General features: G+C 40.4%; 1 long non-coding RNA gene across 1 annotated transcript; it reads left to right on the forward strand.

Annotated features, from left to right (window-relative positions):
* The first annotated feature begins 2,285 nt into the window (after positions 1–2,285).
* LOC110871049 lies at positions 2,286–27,663 on the forward strand. The gene is made up of 3 exons (XR_002553446.2): positions 2,286–2,421; positions 2,933–2,999; positions 27,551–27,663. It is a non-coding gene; the product is annotated as an uncharacterized LOC110871049 (long non-coding RNA).
* The last annotated feature ends 33 nt before the right edge of the window (positions 27,664–27,696 follow it).

The raw sequence follows: 27,696 nt of genomic DNA on the forward strand, positions 1-27,696 counted from the left end.
AACTTTGCGTTGACCAAAGGCTGGTCAAGCTGATAGTCAAACACTTGTTTGACTATTTAGACTAGAAAGCAATAAAAGGAATGAAAGAATACTTACTAAAGTCCTAGCTATCTTTTCTACAAAGAAGACAAGTCCCAAATCAGATTGAGAGAGCTCCAAAGCAGATAAGAGAGGAGAATTAATGGAATGAGCAAGGAATGAGGAGGTTTGGCTTGCTATTTATACTTGTTGGTGATCAACAAGATCATGACAAGTGGTTTGCTTAGCCATTAAGCAATGAATCACAACCATACAAGTGTTAGGAGCAGGTGCAAAGCCTTGGAGAGGTGGTAAACTTGGTTACCACACAAAGAATTTACCAAAACAGCCCCTGAATTTGCAAACAGTTTGCAAAAACAAACTTTCTGGTCGCTGGGCATCTGAGGCGGCCCGCATAAGAAATGGGGATGGGCTTACGCGCCCCGCCTGAGCTCCCCAGTTCAGCAAAGTTTCAAAATTGGCAGTTTAGGTCCCTGCATGCATTCGAGTCCATTTCAGGCCTTTTTGACCCCCGTTAAGCCATTTTCAAGGCTCTACAAGGTAAATAAAGTTTAGAGGACTCAAAATATGCTTGGAACACTCTCGGATGTCGGCTCGTTTGGTCGTACGGTCGCGTTGTTCGTTAAATTACGACGAAACTCAAACGGACGCGAAAACGAACCAAATTAAGCGACGAATGGGATTTTTGCATGCCGATCACTAAAATAAAAATATTTTAGTGTGTACAAAAATTTTGGATGCCCATATGTGTCGAGAACGTAAGATATGCGCGAAAATGCAAACTTACGCCGTTTTTGACACTTTTAGTCCCTGTAAGATCAAATAAGCATATTTTCGCACACCGAACCACCCAAAGCTTATTTCTAAGCTATTTTTAGGTTATTTATGGTATGTTTAGCTTATAATCAAGTTCCGGACTATTCGTTACCTTACGAATCGGTATAGTTTCGCAGTTTGACGCAAATAGTCCCTGCGATCGAATAAACTTGTTTTTGCCATACCAAACCTTCCAAAACTTATTTCTAAGTTATGTAAAGGTCATTTAAAGTATGTTAAGCCTATTTCACTATTCCGGAGTGTTTGTCGCGCTAAGTTGAGTACGTTTACGCACCAGTGCGCCTATAACTTTCCAGAAAGCGATTTAAAGCTCGGAATTGAACAAGAATTGATATGTGCAAAGGATACACATATTTATACAAATCCCAGGTATGAACACAATTTTTCATAGGTTTGGCATTTGTTTGGTGTTCGTGGTGGCACAAGTGTCACATTCAAGACTTTAAACTTTCTTTGTTCATCATTTTACAAGAAGCATTGTATTCATTCAAGTTCATGACTTTAGTGAGGATGATCCATAACTTTTAACATGTTCATCCTCTCATCTTGCTAGATTATGTTTTTAATCATAATCTAGCAAGATTACATGATGATCAATATCATTTAGACAAACAATAATCAACAAGTATTTCAACACTACAACAACATGATTTCTTTATATTTAAAGCTTATGTTTAAGTTTCATCTTTATGTTCTTTAGTGTTCTTGATGTTCTTCAAGATTAACATCACATATTCTACTTTAACCACTAAGATAAGATGAAATATGAAGGGATTCATGTTCTTACCACTAGCTTAAGGCTAGGGAAGTTCAAGAGAGGAAAAGTGGTGGTTAATAGCAAATAGAGAAGGTCCTTCAACTTCCGATAACACCAAGCTTCGTTATTCACCTTCTTACACCTTGAGACACACTTGGAAGGCTTGAACAAAAATCGAAAATGGTGGATGTAATAAGAGGGGTGTTTGGCCGAGCTTGTAAAGAGGGAGACGAGAAGATGAAGTGTTGTGTTTTTGTAACACCCCAAAATCGGGTCTAGTAATCAAACTTCGCTAATAGTGATGAACGGGTAAAATACCGTTAGTGGTAAAATTAACCCCGTGAATATTAGGACTTAAACAAATAATCCTAATATAAAAAAAGGAGAATAAATGTTTTGAGAAAAACAAAGTTATAAGGAGCCCGGGTTAACGGGACTTAAAATAAATGGGTTATAACTCCCGGAACCCACTAAGTTAACTAGGAATAATCAACCTGGTTAGTTATTTCTTTTAAGACAATATATAAGCATGAACTTGTAAGCCTTTTAAATAACCTTTGAAACTAGAGGGACCAAAAGGGGGCAAAGATGAAAGATTGTTTTTGATTAAAATAAATAAACACCAAAACACACACTTGAGTGCGTGTTTGGTCGTACATCATCAGGAGCACAAGAAGGGTTCCTTCAAAACCCTAAAACCCACAAATTCAACAAAATCAAAGGGAAATAGAGCTAGAGAATTGGGGCTTTAACTAAATTCGTGATCGCCTCAGTAAAGGGATCATAAGGTATACTTAATTTCATTGTTTGATTTCACCTTGAATTCTTGATAATAATTGAAGTCGAAAATTGGGTCTGCATGATTGATGTTCGAATGAAATTAGGAATGAAATCATGACTAGGAGTAAACCCTAGTCAATATCTTGTTGAATTGATGTTCAAATTATGAGATTCATGATCATCCACTCATGGGTTAAATGGGTCTTGTAGAAATAGGATGAACACTAGAATTAAAATTGTCAAACTAGTGTTATTTGAGCTCTATGAAGCAAGCTTAGAATGTTAATGAATAAAATTAGACATATGAACTTAAGGAGGATGTTAAAAGAGGTTAAATAACTAGCCTTGAAACTAGACAATAATTTTGTAAAACGATGCACATAAGGTGTTTGTTAGAATGCCTAAGAGAAAGCTAAAATGTTAAGTTTCAAATAAAAATGCATATTCGAATAACATAGTGAAATATGTGTTATATGTCATGAATGGAGTTCTAAACAAATCGTTGATTGAACTCTATAGACAAAGGAATCGAGTCTTTAAGCGGACAAACCGGAGTGGACACGCGCTTGAAGGGAATGCTTTAAAGGTACGCGGCTTGTCATCTCGTTACATTTATGTAGACAAGCTTAGTTTAAATATGTGTAATGTATAGTAGCGAAAATGGTTGTGTTGCTATGTCATTGAAGTGATGGGATTCACTCGACAACCAAATGGGTCAAATTATTAGTTAAAAATAAAAGTGATCAAAATGAAGACACCATTTGGTAAAAGTTATAATGGACCGAACAATTAAAAATATTGTTTTTAAGTAATAAGAACCATGGCGCGAACCGGAATAGGTTCAAGTGGCATTATGGTATTAATCTACCATCATACGTTGACAAATGGTCATGTCGACTAAATGGGTCAAATAGTGTGCAAATACCATTTGACAATAATAACTAACGACTACTTGTTGAGTTTTTGTATAACAGGAAATAACATGTATTTGCGTTGCTTTAACTAGAAAATTTAAAGCAAAAAGTATGTATACGGGTCGATGCTATGACCCGAGCCAGGTACGCATATTTAGAGTTCTAGTAGAAGTGATATTTTGGTCAAAATTATAGCGAAAGTCCTTTGTCGTAAAATGAGGGACTAAAATTGACCAAAAGGCCCTTATTAGATAAACCGGGTAAACGACCCTTAGAGGTTGTTTAGGAACTTGTGTTGTCATTATGTAGCCCTTAGACACGTATATGAGTCTTAGGCCAAAACCTTTTGTGAGTTAAACGCCATAAAGGGGTCATTAGCGTAAAGTAACTAAACGAAGGGTAGATTGGGATTTCGAGTTTTCTTAAGTTAAATCCACCGCAAAAATAGTTGTGGTGGAAAATAAGTAGACACTAAAATTTGGAAATATAAGGCGTGAAAAGAGAAGAGCTGATTTGATACTTAAATGCATAAAAACCCCCCAAACGGGTCAAAATGAATTACGCGCGTAGCTTGGGTGTTTGTCGCGTAATTCACAAAACTTATGAATCCAAGATAGATATTTTTAGTTAAATACCTTGGTCTAAGAACTTTGATTAACAAGAATCAAGTTTGGGAGGTCTTAAATACAAACGAGTCAAATGTTAATTTTGAACATTAAGCCGAATACTTAGAAATCCAGAATTTTATTAGTTTGAATGTTGGATTTTAACTCCATAAGGTGGAGAATCAAATTACAATTACGTAGGAAGATGTAACAACTCTCACTAAAATTAATACTTAGTGTGATAATTATCCAATAAGGAACCCCTAATTGAGACACCCAAGTAATTCTGCGTAAACCCTAAAATTTCCAGAACAATCGGAATCAGGATCAGGGCCCCTAAAACTCAGGGAGGATAAACCCTAGTGACGATTATCTAAAATAACTCGTTGTCAAAATTAGAATTTTAAAAACTGTCAAGTCAGCAAGCCTAGTCCCGAACCTAGCCACCCTATAACTAGACTGCTTCCCTTACGGACCGTAAGGGATAAAGGCTTACGGTCCGTAAGCGAGGTCCAAAAATTAGTATAAATAGCCGACATTGGGACTTGAATTCTGTCATTGGAACGACGTCAATTCTCACTGTGTACGTCGAATTAGAGCAACAACAGTACAATTAACACACACGATTCACGAATCGCTGCCGCAATCAGGGTAATAACTCGATCGCTATTACGATTCAACGTCCGATCGATTGTAACTATCCAACGATTGTCTGAGTGCTGCTCAAATTGAGCTTATACTTTGTTACTCATCGTGATTTCGACTTGAATGTTTGAGTGCTGTCCGAATTCGGGCTATACTCTGTCATTCGTTGCGAATCCGCTGAATTGTTAAGTATTGCACTTATAAATCGTTGTGAGGGTTTAATCTCGTGAATTGTCGTAACTGCTGTATTAGTTACTAACCTGGTTGTGTGTGCATTATTGTTTAAATTAAGTTAAATCAAAGGCTAATCAGTAGGCTTATACACTGCTCGTTAAATCTGCAATGTGAGTCATTCTCTTTTTATCAACTGTTTTACAATACTCCAAATTGTTTTCAAAGTTATAGTTACAGTGATTAAGTTTATGTAATCACCAAATTACAGCCGGTATGTGGGGTATTGTGCACATTACTACTGTTGTTATCACTTTAGGTGGGCGAACCTAAATAAGTGATATTCGTCACCATTGGGGCAGCCAATGGGTGATATGACCACAGTCACCGAAATGAGTCGAGTGACAAATACTGTGGGTAGTTGGTTTGATATCAGAAACATAGGAATCTCTCTTAATACTGTAGATTATAACAAATGAGTCGTTTTAGTAAACTGAATGATTCACTCAGTATTTCCCCGCTGACAAAACCTTTTTCAAACACGTTTCAGGGGATCTGTTGTGAGCAAAGAAAAGTGTCGTGAAGCACTATAAGCTTAGAAAAAGTGGCTCAATGTAAATAAATAAAGAAACATGTTTTGAGAAATAAAGATTTCCCAGTGAAATCACTTGATTGTAAATTACAGGGTTTTATCCCTAATTTATTTAAACGTGCAGTTTTAATATTAAAAGATCCTGTTTTAAAGACTTCCGCTGTCACCTAAAGTTTATACCACGGGTTTCCCTGCCTCACAGCTCTGGGCCGGGTCCAACCGGGGCCGAGGGCCGTGACAGGGAAAAGGTGGTATCAGAGCCACTGATTTAAGCTTACTATTGATTTTAGCCTATTAAAATACTTAGGAATTCTAATTGCCATTCTGTGAATATATGTTTTATTAACTGATTAATTGTTACAGTATGGGTAAACAAAAGCTTTCTGCTATCTACCACAAATTAGATACTGCATCCACAGAAAAAGGAACCTCTTCCTCCAAACACCTAGCAAACCTGGAAGAAGGGATTTTTGTCCGTAAAGCACAATATGAAAATCCTCTTACCCCAGAGAAAAGAAATTCGATTATTAGGAAAAGCCAGAAAACCCAATTCAAGAAAGTGAGGTTTAATCCGAAAATCCAGGAATTAGGCAATAGTCCACCTTGGGAAGATAATTTAGATGAAAAATGGGCAAATCTGTATATGCTAGCTACCGTAGCAGAGAATGCAAATCTCTAAATTACCAATAAGCCTAGTCTAGTAGAAGATCACTACCCAGTGAATAAATAAATCCTAGAGTGTTTCTTTCCCGTTGTCTTTTGTACAAATTAGTATGTAATAAAACTTCAAGGCTTGTTTGTAAAACTTTGTTCCAAAGTTTTAACCTTGCATTTTGTGCATTTTGCATATATGCTACACAGCATGAATGAGATATCGGAAGCATTTCAGAATCTCAATCTATATCCAGTACCAATCGAAGTCTCCAACGACTTTACTGGTTATATTGCTGACATAGAGGAACCTCTGGAATTCCAAGCTCCACCTCTTGAGAAAGCAAAAGCTAAGAAAAGACGAAGATACGTAGGTTGGAGGAAAGTGCGCAGGAGGAAGCCAGCCACTAGGAAACTCCTTAAAATAGAAAACCTTATAGACAAAGGAAAAGGAATCGAAACCGGAGAGAGTTCTAAACCAGCAGAAATAGAAATAAGGAAAGACCTTAGGCAAAAGGGAATAGAGATTGGAGAGAGTTCGAAACAGACTGAAGAAATCACATTTCAAGACGAAATAGACCGTCTGCTGGCAAATTGTGATGTCATTAGCCCTATCCACAAAAATCTATACCCTTACCCAGCCGAAATCCAATTTCCCTTAAATCTGAAACCAGCTATTCCGGACCCTCTAATCCACACTCGACCTCTAGGCGAAATAGACGAGTGGTGGACTAACGATTGGCAGTTTCAGAACATAATCAAAAGTCCTTATTCCTTCCTTCCACAATTTGATCCAGAACCTATCCCTAATCCTCCAATGAGCAACGAAAACTTAGCCAAACTTCGTCAGTTCGGTGAAGAACTGATAGGTACGGGGAATAGGATTCAGGAGATGGGAGAACAAATCTCCTGGAAGTACGACGAAAGGGAGCGTCGCTACTAAACTGCCAGTTGAGAGAGAGGAATAGTGGGGTTGGAAAGTTTGTTTGTATAATAGCAGTAATAGTAAAATATAACTCTGTGAAATAGCTCAGGAATAAAACATTGTAATATAAACAGTGTGTATTGATGCCTAATATAACCTATAGAAATGGAAGTCGAGAAATCGATAATTTTGGATAGATATGTATATGTATGTTGTAGATTTATGTGATTACTTGCCATTTACTTGATACTAATAGTTATATCTATAATAATTATCAGATGGAAAACGCTAGTAATGAACCATTTAATGAAGGGAATCAACCTGAGCAAAATCAAGAAAACCAATATATGACTAGACAAGATATTGAAAATATCATTACTCAAGGGATAGCTAACGCTATTCCAGCAATCATGGCTGCTGCTCAGAAACCTGTTGAACCACAACAAATCATTCCTAGTAAACGTACTCAGGAAGACAATTTTAGTCATAGTGTAAACGGAGGCGGCAATCATGATAATCATGATAACAATCCACGACAGGCTCCACTTCCTAAGAAAATGAAAGTTGCAACGCCTGGTTGCGCTTACAAAGAATTTCTTGCTTGCAAACCCGCTGAGTTTGCAGGTAATGAAGGGGCAACCGCAACACTGCGTTGGTTAGAGAAAACCGAAGCAGTAATTGCAATAAGTAAGTGTGCTGAAGATGATCAGGTCATGTATGCTTCAAATTTATTCAAAGAAGGAGCGCTAGAGTGGTGGAACACAGTATTACAAGCAAAAGGAAGAAGGATGGCCTATGCGCTAAACTGGGAAGAATTTAAGAATCTTGTAGAAAGAAAATTCTGTCCCGAATATGAAAAGGAACAAATGGCGAATAAGTTCCTAAATCATCGTATGTTAGGCGTAGAGTGTCGCAGTTATACTTCGACATTCTTTGAATATGCTAGAGTGGTACCAACACTGGCTTCGCCAGAACCGGTACTCATTTCTCGCTATATTTGGGGACTAATTAGTGAAATCCGTAACATCGTTAAAGCTGCGAGACCTCGTACTATTGACGATGCTGTGGAGTTAAGCTAATACCCTAACTGATGAACTGGTGCGCACAAGAGAAGAAGATCGAAAGAAGGAATTGGCTCAAAAGATTACCCAAGGATTTCGTGTGGGTAATAATAATAACAGGTTCAAGAAGAGAGGAATGAGACAATATGCAAATCTGCCTTTTTGCAGAAATTGCAGAAAGAGTCATTTTGGAAGATGCAATGTGACCTGCAACTTCTGCAAAATGCCAGGACATCGTAAAGAAAATTGCAAAAAGAAAACCATAGTTTGCTATAACTGTGGAGAAACAGGACATTACAAAACAGAATGTCCTAAATTGATTAAAACCGCAGACAATAAAGGCAAACCAGCTGATGGAACAACAAAGAAAAATGCCCGAGCATTTCAATTGACCACTCAGGAAGCCGAACTAATTCCTGATGTCATAGCTGGTACGTTTTTGGTTCACGACGTTTATGCGAAAGTATTATTTGACTCTGGTGCAAACCAAAGTTTTATCAATACTTCATTTTGCCAAGCTCTTAACCTACCCTTAACTACCCCTAGGCAGATTTTTACAGTCGAAACGACAGATGGGAATTCTATTAACATAGATAAAGTTTTGCAAGAAGGAAAGATAGAACTTTTAGGCCATAAGTTTTCTGCAAACCTGTTACCTATGAAATTAGCCGGATTCGATGTGGTATTAGGAATGGATTGGTTAATAGCCAACCATGCTCGAATCCTATGTGATAAGAATTCCGTAGAAATTCGTACCCCTACAGGAGAGGTAATTTTAATTACAGGAGATAGACCTCGAAAGCCACTGAAATTCATTTCAGTAATGAAATTGGCTAGTTATTCGAGAAAACAAGAAATGGTGTATATGATTTCCGTAACCATTAACACTAAAAGTAAGGAACTCCAGGACATCCCCATAGTCTCAGAATACCCAGACGTCTTTCCAGAAGAATTACCTGGGTTACCACCCGATAGAGAAGTAGAATTTAGAATTCATCTAATTCCGAGTACTACACCAATAGCTAAGGCACCTTATCGATTAGCACCCACTGAAATGCTAGAATTGAAAAAGCAATTAGATGAATTACTAAGCAAAGGATTTATACAACCTAGTTCATCCCCTTGGGGAGCACCGGTGTTGTTTGTGAAAAAGAGAGATGGATCGATGAGGATGTGTATCGATTATAGAGAACTAAATAAAGTTACAATTAAGAATCGATACCCATTACCTAGGATTGATGATCTTTTTGATCAACTTCAGGGAGCTAAGTATTTTTCTAAGATAGACCTAAGATCTGGATATCATCAATTGAAAGTACAAGAAGAAGACATACCTAAAACTGCTTTCAGAACTAGGTATGGTCATTATGAGTTTACAGTCATGCCCTTTGGACTAACAAATGCCCCAGCAGCATTTATGGACATGATGAATAGAATCTGTAAACCATACTTGGATAAATTCGTAATTGTCTTCATTGACGATATACTTATTTACTCCAAAAGTCAGGAAGAACATTGTAAGCACTTACATACACTCTTAACTTTGTTAAGAAAAGAAAAGCTTTATGCTAAATTCTCGAAGTGTGAATTTTGGTTGCAAGAAGTACAATTTTTAGGTCACATGGTCAATCACGAAGGAATTCACGTAGATCCTGCTAAAATAGAAGCGATCACCAAATGGAAAGTTCCGCAAACAGCTATGGAAATTAGAAGTTTTCTAGGCTTAGCTGGATACTACAGACGATTTATTAAGGATTTCTCTAAGATAGTTGTACCTTTGACTAAGTTGACCTGTAAAGCCGTTAAGTTTGAATGGGGATCTAGACAGGAAGAAGCTTTTAAGATTTTAAAGCACAGATTGACGAATGCTCCAATTTTAGCTTTACCCGAAGGAACTGAAGATTTTGAAGTATATTGTGATGCTTCAAAATTAGGATTCGGATGTGTGTTAATGCTACGCAAGAAGGTAATTGCGTATGCCTTCCGGCAGTTGAGAAAGCACGAAGAAAATTATACGACTCATGATTTAGAATTAGGAGCTATAATTTTTGGCCCTTAAAATCTGGAGACATTATCTGTATGGAAGTAAGTTCACTATTTGTACAGATCATAAAAGTTTAAGGTACATATTTGGGCAAAAAGAATTAAACATGAGGCAAAGAAGATGGATGGAAATCCTAAGCGATTACGACTGTGATCTTCAATATCACGAAGGAAAAGCAAACGTAGTCGCAGATGCCTTAAGTCGTAAATATCATGAGAAGCAAAAATAAGTCCGTGCTCTTAGATTAAATCTACAAGTAGATTTAATGGAACAATTAAAGAAAGTACAGGAAACAGCAATCAAGGACGATGCTGAAGGAATGAAAGGTTATATAAAAGAACTAGAGCAAGGGAATGATGGAATTTGGTGATTCCACAAGAAAAGAATTTGGGTACCTAAACAAGGAGAATTAAGAAATAAGATTTTAGAAGAAGCCCATAAATCTAGGTATACTATGCACCCAGGAAACAATAAGATGTACCAAGATTTAAGAAACAATTTCTGGTGGATAGGAATGAAAAAGGATATAGCTGAATACGTATCTAAGTGTCTTACTTGTTCACAAGTTAAGGCAGAACACCAAAAACCTTCAGGGCTACTACAACAATTGGAAATGCCTGTATGGAAATGGGAACTTATAACAATGGATTTTGTTACTAAGTTACCCAAAACCAGAAAAGGTAATGATGCGATTTGGGTAATTGTGGATCGATTAACCAAATCAACTCATTTTCTACCAATAAAGGAAACCTTTAGCATGGAAAGATTAGCCAAGTTGTACGTAGATGAAATAGTATCTTTACATGGAGTCCCACTCTCCATTGTATCAGATAGAGATAGTCGTTTTACTTCCCATTTCTGGACTAGTTTCCAGAAAGCAATGGGAACCCGACTAAATCTAAGTACTGCATATCATCCTCAAACAGATGGACAAAGTGAAAGGACAATACAAACTCTGGAAAACATGCTCCGAGCATGTGTAATTGATTTCGGTGGTAACACTCTCCATTGTATTTCTGTACATGGAGTCCCACTCTCCATTGTATCAGATAGAGATAGTCGTTTTACTTCCCATTTCTGGAAAACATGCTCCGAGCATGTGTAATTGATTTCGGTGGTAAATGGGATAACCACCTACCCTTAATTGAATTCTCCTATAACAATAGTTATCATTCAAGCATTGAAACTGCTCCATTTGAAGCACTGTATGGACGCAAGTGCAGAACCCCAGTTTGTTGGGCAGAAATAGGAGAAAGTCAATTATCAGGTCCAGAAATCGTACAAGAAACTACTGACAAGATAACTCAGATCAAGGAAAGATTGAAAACGGCTCGAGATCGTCAGAAGAGCTATGCAGACAATCGCCGCAAGCCGTTAGAATTTCAAGTCGGAGACAAAGTACTCTTGAAAGTTTCTCCTTGGAAAGGAGTAGTACGATTCGGTAAGAAAGGAAAACTGAGTCCAAGATACGTAGGACCATTTCCAGTAATCCAACGAATAGGTCCAGTTGCTTATCGTTTACAACTACCAGAAGAATTAGCTGGAGTACATGATGTATTTCATGTGTCCAATCTCAAGAAATGTTTATCAGACGAATCTCTGGTAGTACCTCTTCAAGATGTAGAGGTAAACGGAAAACTGAAATTCATAGAAAAACCACTACAGATAGAAGATAGAAAAGTCAAGTTTCTCAAGCACAAACGACTAGTGCTGGTCAAAGTCAAATGGAATTCAAAGAGAGGACCCGAATACACTTGGGAGCTGGAATCCGAAATGAAGCGGAAATACCCTCATTTATTCCAGTAAATCTCGAGGATGAGATTTTTCTTAAGGTGGGGAGGATGTAACAACTCTCACTAAAATTAATACTTAGTGTGATAATTATCCAATAAGGAAACCCTAATTGAGACACCCAAGTAATTCTGCGTAAACCCTAAAATTTCCAGAACAATCAGAATCAGGATCAGGGCCCCTAAAACTCAGGGGGGATAAACCCTAGTGACTATTATCTAAAATAACTCGTTGTCAAAATTAGAATTTTAAAAACTGTCAAGTCAGCAAGCCTAGTCCCGAACCTAGCCACCCTATAACTAGATTGCTTCCCTTACGGACCGTAAGGGATAAAGGCTTACGGTCCGTAAGCGAGGTCCAAAAATTAGTATAAATAGCCGACATTGGGACTTGAATTCTGTCATTGGAACAACGTCAATTCTCACTATGTACGTCGAATTAGAGCAGCAACAGTACAATTAACACACGCGATTCACGAATCGCTGCCGCAATCAGGGTAATAACTCGATCGCTATTACGATTCAACGTCCGATCGATTGTAACTATCCAATGATTGTCTGAGTGCTGCTCAAATTGAGCTTATACTTTGTTACTCATCGTGATTTCGACTTGAATGTTTGAGTGCTGTCCGAATTCGGGCTATACTCTGTCATTCGTTGCGAATCCGCTGAATTGTTAAGTATTGCACTTGTAAATCATTGTGAGGGTTTAATTGTCACACCCCCAAAATCCACCTGCGGATCACACCCGCTTTGAGGGCGTGACTGACCAGGATCCAGCCACCAATTATACTGAATAATTAAATTGTTAACAAAAGTAATACTTACTAACCATAAGATTAGCAAATATCAAGTTCAGAGTTTAAGGTTTCAAGTTCAAACAGTATTAAGTAGCGGAAGCATAAATAAACAGTTTTAAACAATGTTCATAAGGTAAGCATGATAAATGCCCAACACACGGGCAGACGACCACTACACATCCCAAGCAGCTGCTCCAGTTACTGGCCACCTGCAAAGCATGCAGTAAGGGGGTCAACAATAATGCTGAGTGAGTTCACTAGTTGTCCAGTTTTAATTCCAAAAACTTGTTTCACCAGTTAATTTATCCGTTTATACATGCCATGGGGAGCTACCCCAAAAGTTAGCGACTAAACTGTTCTTCCAATACCGAACACTAGGTAACCGTTTGCGTTTCCGCAGGATGCCCCGATGTCAATGTTCTATCATCATTGACGGATGCCTGAGTACATTAGTTCACGACCGATCCCATACCATGGCACGGTGTGAGGTTGGTAAAACCTAAATAGCGCTATCAACTAATAACCCGTTCGCCTGGCCCCGGCGACTAATCGGTATTATGTAGTAGGGACTTGAGTGATAGAGTTGCGTTTAGTGCCGTTTGGTTGCATTCCGTATAAACAGTAATTAACTAAAAAGTTTCCCAATACAAGGGAAAAGAAAGTAAGTTTGTTCCCAGTAACTAGGGAAGGAAAGTGAATGGTATCCCCTTTTACAAGGGGATAGGGTTGTTCTAGTCTCGTGTCCCAAACCACCGGGACGCATGCTTTTAAGTTGTGAACTCACCTTGGGTTGCTCGGTAGATTATTTTACCCGGTCAAGTAAGTTGGTCACCACGTCCTAGTATGGTCACCAAGTATGGGTCAAGTTGGGTGCAAGTAAACACATAGCGAACACATACGACAAATACATATAGCAAACACGTATAACATGCGTAACAACAAACAGTTGGGTTATTGGGCCAGCCCTAAACATACAATCAGCAGCAACAACACATAGCCCAGTCAACAGAAAGCCCAACAGTCAAGGCCCAATAACACCAAAATAGCCCAGTTGAGACAAGGGTGGTTGCGACTCGCAACCGAGGTTACGACTCGCAACCGAGGTCTCGGTTCATCACGTTTTGGTTACGACTCGCAACCAGAGGTTCCGACTCGTAACCGGCGGTTCCGACTTGACAGCAGTGACTACGACTCGCAACCGGATTCGACTCGTGTTGATTGCGACTCGCAACTGGGAGGTCTCGACAAAGCTTGGTGTGGTCTCGAGTAGCAACCAAAGGTTGCGACTCGCAACCGTGATTACGTGCACAGCAATCATCTAGAACCTGCAATATGTACTGACCAATAGGATTGTATTTTTGTGTGAGTTTGTACTATCCAATAAGAATCCTTAAACATGTTTTCTTGTCTGTTTTGTGCACAAATTGGATCAAACTTAGCATATTTGAATGTTCATAAAATCTTCATACATGTTCTTCATTTATTCAAACATCCGAAACTTATATTTTACAACACTATCATGAGGACTTAACCAATCGATCATAACAAGCCGGATAACACACAATTCATGAACATTCTACCCTAAATCATGCATAAATCCTCTAACCAAACCCTTATCATTACCCGGATACCAAACCATTCAACATCACAACCATTCTTGCATTTAAAGCACACAAACAAGATATCAAAGCAACACTAACCGTTAACCCATATTACACCTTTTGATTCACACAATGAAGCATCAATAAGCATACACAATGAAGCATCAATAAGCTTTACACAACAAACATCATAAACACTAACCAATAGAGATTCAAGGTGTGAGGGGATGATGGACCGATGAGTGAGCTTCCGGGATGAGTGAGCTTCCGGTTGGTGATTCCGAGCTAGAGCCGAGGTGTTCTTGTTGTTGGTTGATCCGAGAGGGAGAAGGGAAGGAGAGGAAGGTGATCTTGGTTAGGGTTTTAGGGTTTTAGTGAGAGGTAGAGAGTGTGAGAGTGTGAGATGTTGCAAAATGGTAAAATGGTGAGGGTTGGCCGGTATATATATCGAGTGGGTCAAGGGTTGTTTCCGGGTGGGCTAAGAGGTGTCAAGGCCCAAACGGCCCATCACTACTGTTCACTCGAGACCGAGCGTGTCTCGAGTCGGGTTGAGGTTTCGGCTCTAATATATACACACATATATATCTATATACACATATACATAAATACACATAACATGTAACATAATAGTTCAAATTTTCATTCAAAAACACATATACACGTAAGTTACATCGAAAGGTTATCCGGGAAAACCGAAGTGTCACATTATCCCCAAGTTTTAGGAACTTTCGTCCCGAAAGTTAAGGCAGCCACTGTCAAGCTAGCGTAAGTGAAAGCGTTTCAACGGGGTGTCACATCATCCCCCCGTTAGTTGGGAATTTCGTCCCGAAATTCGGCTGTAGCTTCAGTGCTGGGGTTTTCGTTTGGAAACAGCTGGGGATACTTGTGCTTCATCTGGTCTTCCCGCTCCCAGGTATACTCTGGGCCGCGTCGCGAGTTCCAACGGACTCGTACAAGAGGTATCTGGCTACGTTTGAGGGTTTTGATCTCTCGATCAGTGATTTCGATCGGTTCCTCAGTAAAGTGTAGCTGTTCGTCAAAAGTTAGTTCCTTGAAAGGAATTACGAGCGTTTCATCTGATAGACACTTCTTCAGATTAGATATGTGGAAAACATTGTGTACCGCACTTAGCTCTTCAGGTAGGTTCAATCTGTAAGCAACCTTACCGATTTTCTCGGTAATTTCGAATGGTCCAATGTATCGCGGATTAAGCTTGCCCCGTTTACCAAAGCGAACCACACCCTTCCAGGGTGAGACTTTAAGTAGAACCCGGTCACCGACCTGGAATTCCAATGGTTTCCTACGCTTATCAGCGTAACTCTTTTGACGGTCACGAGCTGCCGCCATGCGTTGTCTGATCTGGGCAATCTTTTCCGTTGTATCTACCACCATCTCTGGGCCCGTGATTTGACTATCACCGATTTCCGCCCAGCAGAGAGGTGACCGGCATTTACGACCATACAATGCCTCAAAAGGTGCTGCCTGAATACTAGTGTGGTAGCTGTTGTTGTAGGAGAACTCTACTAGCGGTAGATGCTTCTCCCAGTTCTTGCCAAAATCGATCACACACGCTCTAAGCATGTCTTCTAGGGTTTGGATGGTGCGTTCAGACTGTCCATCCGTTTGCGGGTGATAAGCAGTGCTCATGTCCAAACGTGAGCCAAAGGATTTGTGCATAGCTTGCCACAATTCCGAAGTAAAACGAGCGTCTCGGTCGGAAATAATTGAGGTTGGCACCCCGTGCCTCGAAACTACTTCCCTTAAGTATATCTCCGCCAAGGTAGAAAACTTGTCTGTTTCCTTAATGGCCAGAAAGTGTGCGGACTTGGTCAATCGATCTACTATTACCCAAATAGTATCATTTACGCGTTGAGACCTAGGTAGCCCTGTAACAAAATCCATGGAAATTTGCTCCCATTTCCATTTCGGGATTTCTGGTTGTTGGAGTAGACCTGCTGGCTTCTGGTATTCTGTCTTGACTCTGGCGCAAGTCAAACATTTGCTGACGTATGTTGCTATGTGGGCCTTCATACCAGGCCACCAGTATGTAGTCTTCAAGTCGTGGTACATCTTGTCCGAACCAGGATGTACGGAGTAGCGGGATTTGTGGGCTTCGTCCATCACGAGTTCACGTAAATCCCCATAGAGAGGGACCCAAATGCGCCCTGTTACATAGTAAGCGCCATCCTCTTTCTGTTCTAGTTGCTGCCTCGACCCTCGCAGAGACTCAGCCCTGATGTTTTCCGGTTTCAATGCTTCAACTTGGGCATTTCGGATCTGGGTAGGGAGGTTAGACTGGATGGTAAGTTGCAATGCTCGCACGCGCTTTGGTATAGCGTCCTTTCGACTGAGGGCGTCTGCCACGACATTGGCCTTGCCCGGATGGTATTTGATGGCGCATTCGTAGTCATTCAAGAGTTCTACCCATCGACGCTGTCGCATGTTCAATTCCTTTTGCCTAAAGATATGCTCGAGACTCCTGTGATCGGTGTAAATAGTGCACTTGGTACCGTACAGGTAATGTCTCCATATCTTAAGAGCAAAAACCACTGCTCCGAGTTCCAAGTCATGCGTTGAGTAGTTTCTTTCGTGTGTCTTGAGTTGTCGTGAGGCGTAGGCAATAACTCTCTCGCGTTGCATTAACACGCAACCGAGCCCATGAATAGATGCATCGCAGTAAACTACGAAGTCGTCAGTGCCTTCAGGCAACGAGAGAATAGGGGCGCTACAGAGGTTATCCTTAAGCCTCTGAAAAGCAGATTCCTGTGCTTCATTCCACTTGTAGGCGATGCCTTTCTGAGTGAGTATAGTGAGGGGCTGTGCAATCTTTGAGAATCCCTGAATGAATCTGCGGTAGTAACCTGCCAATCCTAAGAATTGGCGAACTTCAGTGGGAGTCTTAGGTGTAGGCCAGTTCTTTATCGATTCGATCTTAGCTGGGTCAACATGAATTCCGTTCTTATTAACTACATGGCCGAGGAAATGGACCTCTCTAAGCCAGAAGTCACATTTCGAGAACTTGGCGTATAATTGCTCCTTGCGTAAGAGTTCGAGGATGAGGCGTAGGTGTCGTTCATGCTCTTCTTGACTTTTCGAATAAATCAGGATGTTATCGATAAACACAATCACGAATTTGTCGAGGTAAGGCTTACATACGCGGTTCATAAGATCCATGAACACTGCCGGTGCGTTGGTCATTCCGAAGGGCATAACGAGAAATTCATAGTGACCATAACGGGTCCTAAACGCAGTCTTGGAAATATCTTCGTCACGTACTCTCAACTGATGATAGCCTGATCGCAGGTCGATCTTAGAATAGTAGCTCGATCCTTGCAGCTGATCGAATAGGTCGTCGATGCGCGGGAGGGGGTAACGATTCTTGATGGTAACCTTGTTCAACTCACGATAGTCGATGCACATCCGGAATGTGCCATCCTTCTTCTTGACAAAGAGTACTGGGGCTCCCCAGGGTGATGAACTAGGACGGATAAATCCTTTATCCAATAGTTCCTGTAATTGCGTAGAGAATTCCTTTAGTTCTGCAGGGGCTAGACGGTACGGTGCACGAGCTATGGGTGCTGCCCCGGGAGCTAGCTCGATTTGGAATTCGACCTGGCGGTGGGGAGGGAGTCCAGGTAGTTCCTCAGGAAATACCTCGGGATAGTCGCGTACTACAGGGAAATCTTCAATCCTCTTTTCCTTTTCGTGGGTGTTGGTGACGAGTGCGAGGATAGCGGTGTGCCCTTTCTGCAAACACTTCTGGGCTTTTAAAAGCGAGATAATGCCTGTGACTTCTCCACCTTTGTTGCCTTGAACGATGAGGGGTTGGCCAGAACGGCGAGGTATACGAACTGCTTTCTCTTGACAGAGAATCTCAGCGCGGTGTTTGGATAACCAATCCATACCGATGACGACGTCGAAGCTTCCAAGCTTGACAGGGAAAAGATCGATACTAAACGTGTGGCCAGATAATTCTAGTGTGCAGTCGTGGATCATGTGCGTGGCCTCGATGTTCTTACCATTAGCTATCTCGACGATGTGCTTAGAGCTTAATAATGCAGGCGAGTGCTTAAGTTTCTTACTAATGCGAAGGGATACATAACTGGCATCGGCACCGGAATCAAATAACACAGAAACATAACGATCATCAAGTAGGAACTTACCCGCCACGACGTTGGGATCGTTCCTTGCTTCACCAGTTCCAATCACGAAAGCTCTTCCCCTTGCACCATTCCCAGCATTGTTGTTTTGCTCATTGTTCCCAGCTCCCGGATTGTTGTTGCGATTCTGATTCAGTTCAAGGCAATCCTTTCGCATGTGCCCTGTTACCCCACATTTAAAACATGCCCGGTTGTTTCCCTGCTGCTGTTGTTGTTGGGGTTGTTGCTGATTCTGCCTTGCTGGGAACTGACTTCTACAATCTTTGGCTTCGTGCCCCATCTTGTGGCATCGCTGACACTGACCCTTGTTACATGCCCCATTGTGGTGCCTGTTACACTTGTTGCACTTAGGGTAGCTTCCCCGGTAGCCACCCTGTTGCTGAGTGCCCTTGTTGTTGTCAGTTTTCCTTTGCTGAGCTGGGGCTTGAGTAGGGTTAGCATCTTTGCCCTGATTTCCATCCCACTTTCGTTTACCATCACTAGAAGTTCCTTCCGCAGCACTGATCCTTTTGGGCAACCTGCCCTCCTCCACAGCCTGGTTAGTGAGTTTGTGGGCAAGACGAACCACGGGCTGTATGGCAGTGAGGTTGGCCGAGGTTACATGGCTCCTGATTTCCGGGACTAAACCCTTGATGTACAATTCGATCTTTCGGTACATAGGTCGGGACATGTTTGGACAAAGAGCAGAATAGTCGTTGGACAGCTTGGTGTAGGTCTCAATCTCTGACCCAACCATTTTGAGTTCATAGTACTCGTCCTCGAGTTTGTGGATGTCATCCCTGTGACAGTACTCTTCCTTGATCATCTCCTTGAAATCTTCCCATGCAGTAGCGTTTGCAGTTTCCAAACCAAGCATTTGAATTTGCGCCTTCCACCACGAAAGCGCACTACCCTCAAGGGTACCAGTAGCAAACTTCACCCAGTTAGCAGGGGGACACTCGCAGACAGCGAAAACAGCCTCGACCTTCTCGATCCAGTGCAGGAGACCTATGGCACCCTCAGTGCCACTGAATGGAAGATGCTTGCAATCCATGAAGGTCTTGAAGGTACAGACACGTGGTTGCACAGGCGCAGGCTGACCTGTTGTGAGGAGTGAAGCGAATTAGGTTTAGAGGCGAAAAAACGATGTGGCGGTAGGATCCAAACATCCTAAAACAACGAGTTTACCTATAGGGTGCGCTGCGAAAGCTGCAGCCACAGTGTTGAGCAGGTTAGTGAACTGAGCCTGAGTCATGTTGACGTTTCCTCGTCCGCGTCCACTCATTGTCTTCATAACCAGAAAACATAGTATGAGTGTGGTGTCGTAACATAGCGAGAATAAGAGAGAAGAGGGGAGGCGTATCTATCTAATCAGGCAAACTAGTACACATAATAAAGCAGAAAGCAAATAAACAAGTAAATATGGGTCCGAGCTATGAGGTCAGATAAGTCGAGCCTTGCACTTGGAGTGTAGTGTCGTCATGAGTCACGGATTATAGTCTGGTTTTTCTCAAAAAGATTTTTCCCCTTTTTAAAACCAAGTTCACTATAACCAATGGCTCTGATACCAATCTGTCACACCCCCAAAATCCACCTGCGGATCACACCCGCTTTGAGGGCGTGACTGACCAGGATCCAGCCACCAATTATACTGAATAATTAAATTGTTAACAAAAGTAATACTTACTAACCATAAGATTAGCAAATATCAAGTTCAGAGTTTAAGGTTTCAAGTTCAAACAGTATTAAGTAGCGGAAGCATAAATAAACAGTTTTAAACAATGTTCATAAGGTAAGCATGATAAATGCCCAACACACGGGCAGACGACCACTACACATCCCAAGCAGCTGCTCCAGTTACTGGCCACCTGCAAAGCATGCAGTAAGGGGGTCAACAATAATGCTGAGTGAGTTCACTAGTTGTCCAGTTTTAATTCCAAAAACTTGTTTCACCAGTTAATTTATCCGTTTATACATGCCATGGGGAGCTACCCCAAAAGTTAGCGACTAAACTGTTCTTCCAATACCGAACACTAGGTAACCGTTTGCGTTTCCGCAGGATGCCCCGATGTCAATGTTCTATCATCATTGACGGATGCCTGAGTACATTAGTTCACGACCGATCCCATACCATGGCACGGTGTGAGGTTGGTAAAACCTAAATAGCGCTATCAACTAATAACCCGTTCGCCTGGCCCCGGCGACTAATCGGTATTATGTAGTAGGGACTTGAGTGATAGAGTTGCGTTTAGTGCCGTTTGGTTGCATTCCGTATAAACAGTAATTAACTAAAAAGTTTCCCAATACAAGGGAAAAGAAAGTAAGTTTGTTCCCAGTAACTAGGGAAGGAAAGTGAATGGTATCCCCTTTTACAAGGGGATAGGGTTGTTCTAGTCTCGTGTCCCAAACCACCGGGACGCATGCTTTTAAGTTGTGAACTCACCTTGGGTTGCTCGGTAGATTATTTTACCCGGTCAAGTAAGTTGGTCACCATGTCCTAGTATGGTCACCAAGTATGGGTCAAGTTGGGTGCAAGTAAACACATAGCGAACACATACGGCAAATACATATAGCAAACACGTATAACATGCGTAACAACAAACAGTTGGGTTATTGGGCCAGCCCTAAACATACAATCAGCAGCAACAACACATAGCCCAGTCAACAGAAAGCCCAACAGTCAAGGCCCAATAACACCAAAATAGCCCAGTTGAGACAAGGGTGGTTGCGACTCGCAACCGAGGTTACGACTCGCAACCGAGGTCTCGGTTCATCACGTTTTGGTTACGACTCGCAACCAGAGGTTCCGACTCGTAACCGGCGGTTCCGACTTGACAGCAGTGACTACGACTCGCAACCGGATTCGACTCGTGTTGATTGCGACTCGCAACTGGGAGGTCTCGACAAAGCTTGGTGTGGTCTCGAGTAGCAACCAAAGGTTGCGACTCGCAACCGTGATTACGTGCACAGCAATCATCTAGAACCTGCAATATGTACTGACCAATAGGATTGTATTTTTGTGTGAGTTTGTACTATCCAATAAGAATCCTTAAACATGTTTTCTTGTCTGTTTTGTGCACAAATTGGATCAAACTTAGCATATTTGAATGTTCATAAAATCTTCATACATGTTCTTCATTTATTCAAACATCCGAAACTTATATTTTACAACACTATCATGAGGACTTAACCAATCGATCATAACAAGCCGGATAACACACAATTCATGAACATTCTACCCTAAATCATGCATAAATCCTCTAACCAAACCCTTATCATTACCCGGATACCAAACCATTCAACATCACAACCATTCTTGCATTTAAAGCACACAAACAAGATATCAAAGCAACACTAACCGTTAACCCATATTACACCTTTTGATTCACACAATGAAGCATCAATAAGGATACACAATGAAGCATCAATAAGCTTTACACAACAAACATCATAAACACTAACCAATAGAGATTCAAGGTGTGAGGGGATGATGGACCGATGAGTGAGCTTCCGGGATAAGTGAGCTTCCGGTTGGTGATTCCGAGCTAGAGCCGAGGTGTTCTTGTTGTTGGTTGATCCGAGAGGGAGAAGGGAAGGAGAGGAAGGTGATCTTGGTTAGGGTTTTAGGGTTTTAGTGAGAGGTAGAGAGTGTGAGAGTGTGAGATGTTGCAAAATGGTAAAATGGTGAGGGTTGGCCGGTATATATATCGAGTGGGTCAAGGGTTGTTTCCGGGTGGGCTAAGAGGTGTCAAGGCCCAAACGGCCCATCACTACTGTTCACTCGAGACCGAGCGTGTCTCGAGTCGGGTTGAGGTTTCGGCTCTAATATATACACACATATATATCTATATACACATATACATAAATACACATAACATGTAACATAATAGTTCAAATTTTCATTCAAAAACACATATACACGTAAGTTACATCGAAAGGTTATCCGGGAAAACCGAAGTGTCACATTAATCTCGTGAATTGTCGTAACTGCTGTATTAGTTACTAACCCGGTTGTGTATGCATTATTGTTTAAATTAGGTTAAATCAAAGGCTAATCAGTAGGCTTATACACTGCTCGTTAAATCTGCAATGTGAGTCATTCTCTTTTTATCAACTGTTTTACAATACTCCAAATTGTTTTCAAAGTTATAATTACAGTGATTAAGTTTATGTAATCACCAAATTACAGCCGGTATGTGGGGTATTGTGCACATTACTACTGTTGTTATCACTTTAGGTGGGCGAACCTAAATTAGTGATATTCGTCACCATTGGGGCAGCCAATGGGTGATATGACCACAGTCACCGAAATGAGTCGAGTGACAAATACTGTCGGTAGTTGGTTTGATATCAGAAACATAGTAATCTCTCTTAATACTGTAGATTATAACAAATGAGTCGTTTTAGTAAACTGAATGATTCACTCAGTATTTCCCCGCTGACAAAACCTTTTTCAAACATGTTTCAGGTGTAACACCTCGTAAAAATCACGTCCAATGATGTATTGACACGTGTAATAAACCCTAATAAAGTCGAACAGTGAAATTTAGGGACTAATTTTTCGAAAAATCGAAAACTTTGATTTTGAAAGGACTGGAAGTGTTAGCATACCTAAAATAAGTTTCTAAATAACCTCTCACGATGGGGATGTTCACAAATGTGCCACTTGATGATAAAGTGTGGCCGTTTGCGTAATTAATTGAAAGTTTGCGCAATGAAGGGTTAAAAGAGTCAACATGTTAATTCTTACCTCTGAGTGACCTTTTAACAAACCGGGAGCTTCATGATATTTAATTATACTCTCGGGAATGCTAAGTAATGGCCAACAAGGGTTTTTATGCCTATAAGTAAAGTTACGCGCAACTTTGCAAGTTAGAGGGACTAAAAGCGTCAATATGTTTAATTATACCTCTGAATGGCCTTTTAGCGAACCCGAAGCATCGTGATGTTTAATAATACTATCAAGGATGTCTAATATGGATTAAATGAGGCTTCAATGCTAATAAATGATGAAATGCGCAAGTTGCGCAATAGAGGGGCCTAAAGCGTCAACTTTTGAATCTATGCCATTCGGTGACCATTTAAGCGAACGAGAGCATATTAATATTTAAGTATATGCTTGGGAATGATTAATATGGGCCATGGAAGGCTTAGATGTCATTAAACGGCATTTCGCGCTACTTTGCGCAATTAAGGGACTAATTGCGTCAAACTGCAAAAGGAGGTCGAATCGTATGGTAACAGACCTTCCGGAATATGTTCATAAGTTAAACATACCCTATTTATCCTTTATATAGCTTAGGTATAGGATTAGAGGTGTTTGATGCGCAAAAATAAACTTTTATGTCATGCAGGGACTAAAAGTGTCAAAAAGTGCACAAGTTTGCACTTTTGCGCATATCTCGCATTCTGAAAAAGTGTCGCGTCGTTTGAATCATTTTTCGCGTCCGTCCGTGTTCCGTCGTAATTAGCCGAACAACGTGACCGTACGACCAAACGAACCGACATCCGGCATATTTTTGAGCATGTTTCATATTCCCTATGCTTAGGCATCATTTTATAGCCTTAAAAATGGTTTAACGGGCCTCAAACGCATCAGAAAGGGGCTAGAAGCATGCAGGGACCAAAACTGCCATTTTAGAAACTTGATTTCCAGTTGTTACCAGCTGTTACCAGCTGTTACAGCTGTTTTAATCAATTGCAAATGGTTTTCTTCAGTCCTTGGGCAGCCCATAGATTGCTAAAACAAGGGGTAAAGGTGTACGGTCCAGATGTGATCACGTTTATCAAGAAACGATCCTAACGGTCCTCAAAAACCTATATATACCCATTGAATTTGGCTCTCATTTGCACCATTTCCTTCAAATCTGCTATGATCTCTAATTTGTGAGGGTCTTGAACTCTTTTTGAGAACCTCCTTCAGTTCATAGGACCTCTTGTAAGTACCCTTTCGTGCCTAGTTTAAATTTCTAGCGGTTATAGCCGAAAGGTCAAACGTTTCGATAAACGCTTTGACTTTTAATCGGTTGAGCCATGGTTCGGAACGAACATGGCAACGTGACCGTAATTAGGTAGGTGATTAACCCTCAAAAAGGCGCCTCCTAATTACCACGTTTACTTAGTTTAATTGTCAGGTCAAATTAAAGTCAAACGGGTTAGTTTTAAATAAAATACATAACTATTAAATTAGAAGTCATAAAATCAGTTTTGCCACATTAATAACTTGGTAAATATTAGTTGAACATGTCTAAGCATGATTCAACCCGACAATTCTAAGTATAGGCCCGGTTTGGAGCCGAAAGTCGCGAAAGTTGACTTTTGCTTTGACTTTCAGTTCTGACCCGAATTAGACTTATTTAGATATGCCTTAGGATTCCTTTAGGATCATGTTATGGCTTAGTGTAACCCTCTGAGGTTATACAACATGAATCCTTAGTTATCCTATTCATTTGCAAGTTTCCGTTATATGCCGAATTGTTGACCGTTATGCCCTTTTGACCTTAAAACAATATTTTTGAAAATGTGAGAGGATAGAAACCTTCACTACTGAATTATAAACTTGTCCATAAAATCTGACATCAGTTTGAGGTCCAGATTAGGAGTTATGCTCAATAGCGTAATTAGAAGCTTCTTTAGTAATTAAATAGCGTAAATTGCATATAGCCTATCTAAACCCAAATTTTTGTATAAAACTTTATACCTACTGTATTAAAATAATATTTTGGGATTTTTAAAGATTTTTATTCAATTTTAGGCTGAGCATAACTTAGTGTTCTAAGCTTAATTCGGCTAACGCCGGTTTTGCCCTTTTAAGCCATAAAATGAGTTTTATAAATCCGATTGACCCCAAACCTTTTTCTAATGATCTAATATATTAAATATATTATTTTGAGCCTTCTGGAATTTTAAAAATATCAGCTTTCTTTATAAAACCCGGAAATGGCTCCAAATCGCCTTTTTTAAGCGTTTTTAGCACATAAGTATGCACTAGAACCTATTTAAGCATATGGGATTGAAACCTACTGATGTATTCAGTAAAATTTTATATTTTAACAGTAGGAGGATAACTTAAACTCAGAATTTCTGTTTTGACCTTTTATGCATTTGTGAAATTACCAAAACGCCCCTACGGTGTCTAGAATGATTAAGATTGATAAATTTCACATATGGATTAATACCCTACTGTTATAACTTAGTAAATTAAGTTTATTTACTGATTTAATCAGACCTGTAAGTCAGGTTATTATTTAAACCCTTTTACACCCTTTAAAATGACCAAAATGCCCTTATGAGGCATAAATTGGGTTTAAAACCATTTGGGGCATGATGGAAGGTATCATTCCGATATCACAACATGTTTAAGGCATATTAACTTAGGAAACTTGTATATGACTCTTATGGTTACTCGTTACGCACTTTATGCGTTCGGATCGGCGTAGGTAACTAGTTTACCCATTATAGCCGAAACGGGTCAAACCATATCATTTCGGTCTCAAAATCCAGAATGTGATTAAGTTACCCATATTAAACAAGTATGCAAGCTTGTTGGGTCAAAACCACATTCTAAAAACGGTCTTCGCCTTATCGTGCGTTTAAACCGTAATCTTCATTTAAGAACTAACCGGTCTAGGCTTAGGCCAAATTAAAGACCCATTAGAAATCTAATAGGTTATTAAAAACCTTCGTTCCAGATTTAGGAGCCCAGTAAAAGCTATCTGTACTTGCTTGGTGGTATACGGCTGGGATTAAATTTATATTTAGCTCAGGTAAATACTTTTAACTTATTTTCCCTTATACGGGCTTGGGGTACGGTATATAAAATACCGCTTGGTCGGGCAATTGACCCTAACTCATTAGTAGTTGGGTATTATCAATGTGACCCGTTTGAAAATGCTGTTTTGTTTGTATAATGCCTTTGGGGGCTTAATGACCATGTCCCGGATATCCTTGGCATCATTCAAAGAATGGCCACGACCTTAGCATACGGGTGTAGGCGTACACCCGTAGTGCATTAAAGAAAGTATAACAGTCGGTACGAGAAGAAATCTCGCGGCGGAACTATACTATGTGGTGTGTCTATTAAACTTTAATCCGGCACGACCCGGATACTGAACGCTAACAAACATGTAATTCTTTTACAAGATTATAGGCAAATAATTGTCCCAAGTTATAAAATGTTTTGTGCCACGGGCATTCAAATCAATTTTTAAAACCTTTTCAAAATGAGTCAGTTAAATTGCATTTACCAGTGAAAACTGACGTATTTTCCCAAAAAGACTAAGTGCAGGTACTACGCGTAATAGGCTGGTTTCTCCTAGCATCAAATAGAAGTCTCGCAAGCTTAGATGCCTGAAGTCTGTTGAACAATATTTCATTTTATCTTGCGATCCGCCTGTGGATCTTTTACTTTCCGTTTGTAATACTTGGATATTACTTCATATCGGATTGTAATATATTTTGCTTCCGCTGTGCATTTAAATTGTGTGGTTTGACTATGATGATATCAACTACGTCACGGAACCCCCACCGGGCCCACCGGTGACACGTGGTAAAATCGGGGTGTGACATCAGGGGATCTGTTGTGAGCAAAGAAAAGTGTCATGAAGCACTATAAGCTTAGAAAAAGTGGCTCAATGTAAATAAATAAAGAAACATGTTTTGAGAAATAAAGATTTCCCAGTGAAATCACTTGATTGTAAATTACAGGGTTTTATCCCTAATTTATTTAAACGTGCAGTTTTAATATTAAAAGATCCTGTTTTAAAGACTTCCGTGTCGCCTAAAGTTTATACCACGGGTTTCCCTGCCTCGTGGCTCTGGGCCGGGTCAAACCGGGGCCGAGGGCCGTGACAGAAGAAACGGTACGTCAAACGGATGAGCGGATTGAAAGATACGAAAGGTTTCGTGTCAAAAATGGCAAAAATGGGAGTTCTGATACAGGGGCCACCGTAACTTACGGTGCCCACCGTAAGTTACGGTGGGGCTGAAATCGTTACGGTGATTGCCTCCTGTGTTAGGGTGGGAAAAATTTTAATTCAGGGGCCACCGTAACTTACGGTGTCCACCGTAAGTTACGGTGGAGGCCAGATTCAAGTATTTGCTTTTGGAACAAGATATCAATGTTAGATTTTCCTAATTTTCCTTGTTGAATTAGTTACTTAATTATCAAAACTGACTTTTAAGTTGGTTTTGATCTCAGGTGAATGTCGAGGGTCCCGGATGAAGATCAAGCATCGAGCAAGAACCAAACACACGTTAAACAAAGCTTCCACAATGTTGTTTCGCCGTTATTCTAAAACGGCGAATTAAACCACATCATGTTGTATCACCTTAAATTGTAAAAGT

This window comes from Helianthus annuus, chromosome 8, assembly GCF_002127325.2.
Source record: "Helianthus annuus cultivar XRQ/B chromosome 8, HanXRQr2.0-SUNRISE, whole genome shotgun sequence".
Taxonomy (NCBI): Eukaryota; Viridiplantae; Streptophyta; class Magnoliopsida; order Asterales; family Asteraceae; genus Helianthus; species Helianthus annuus.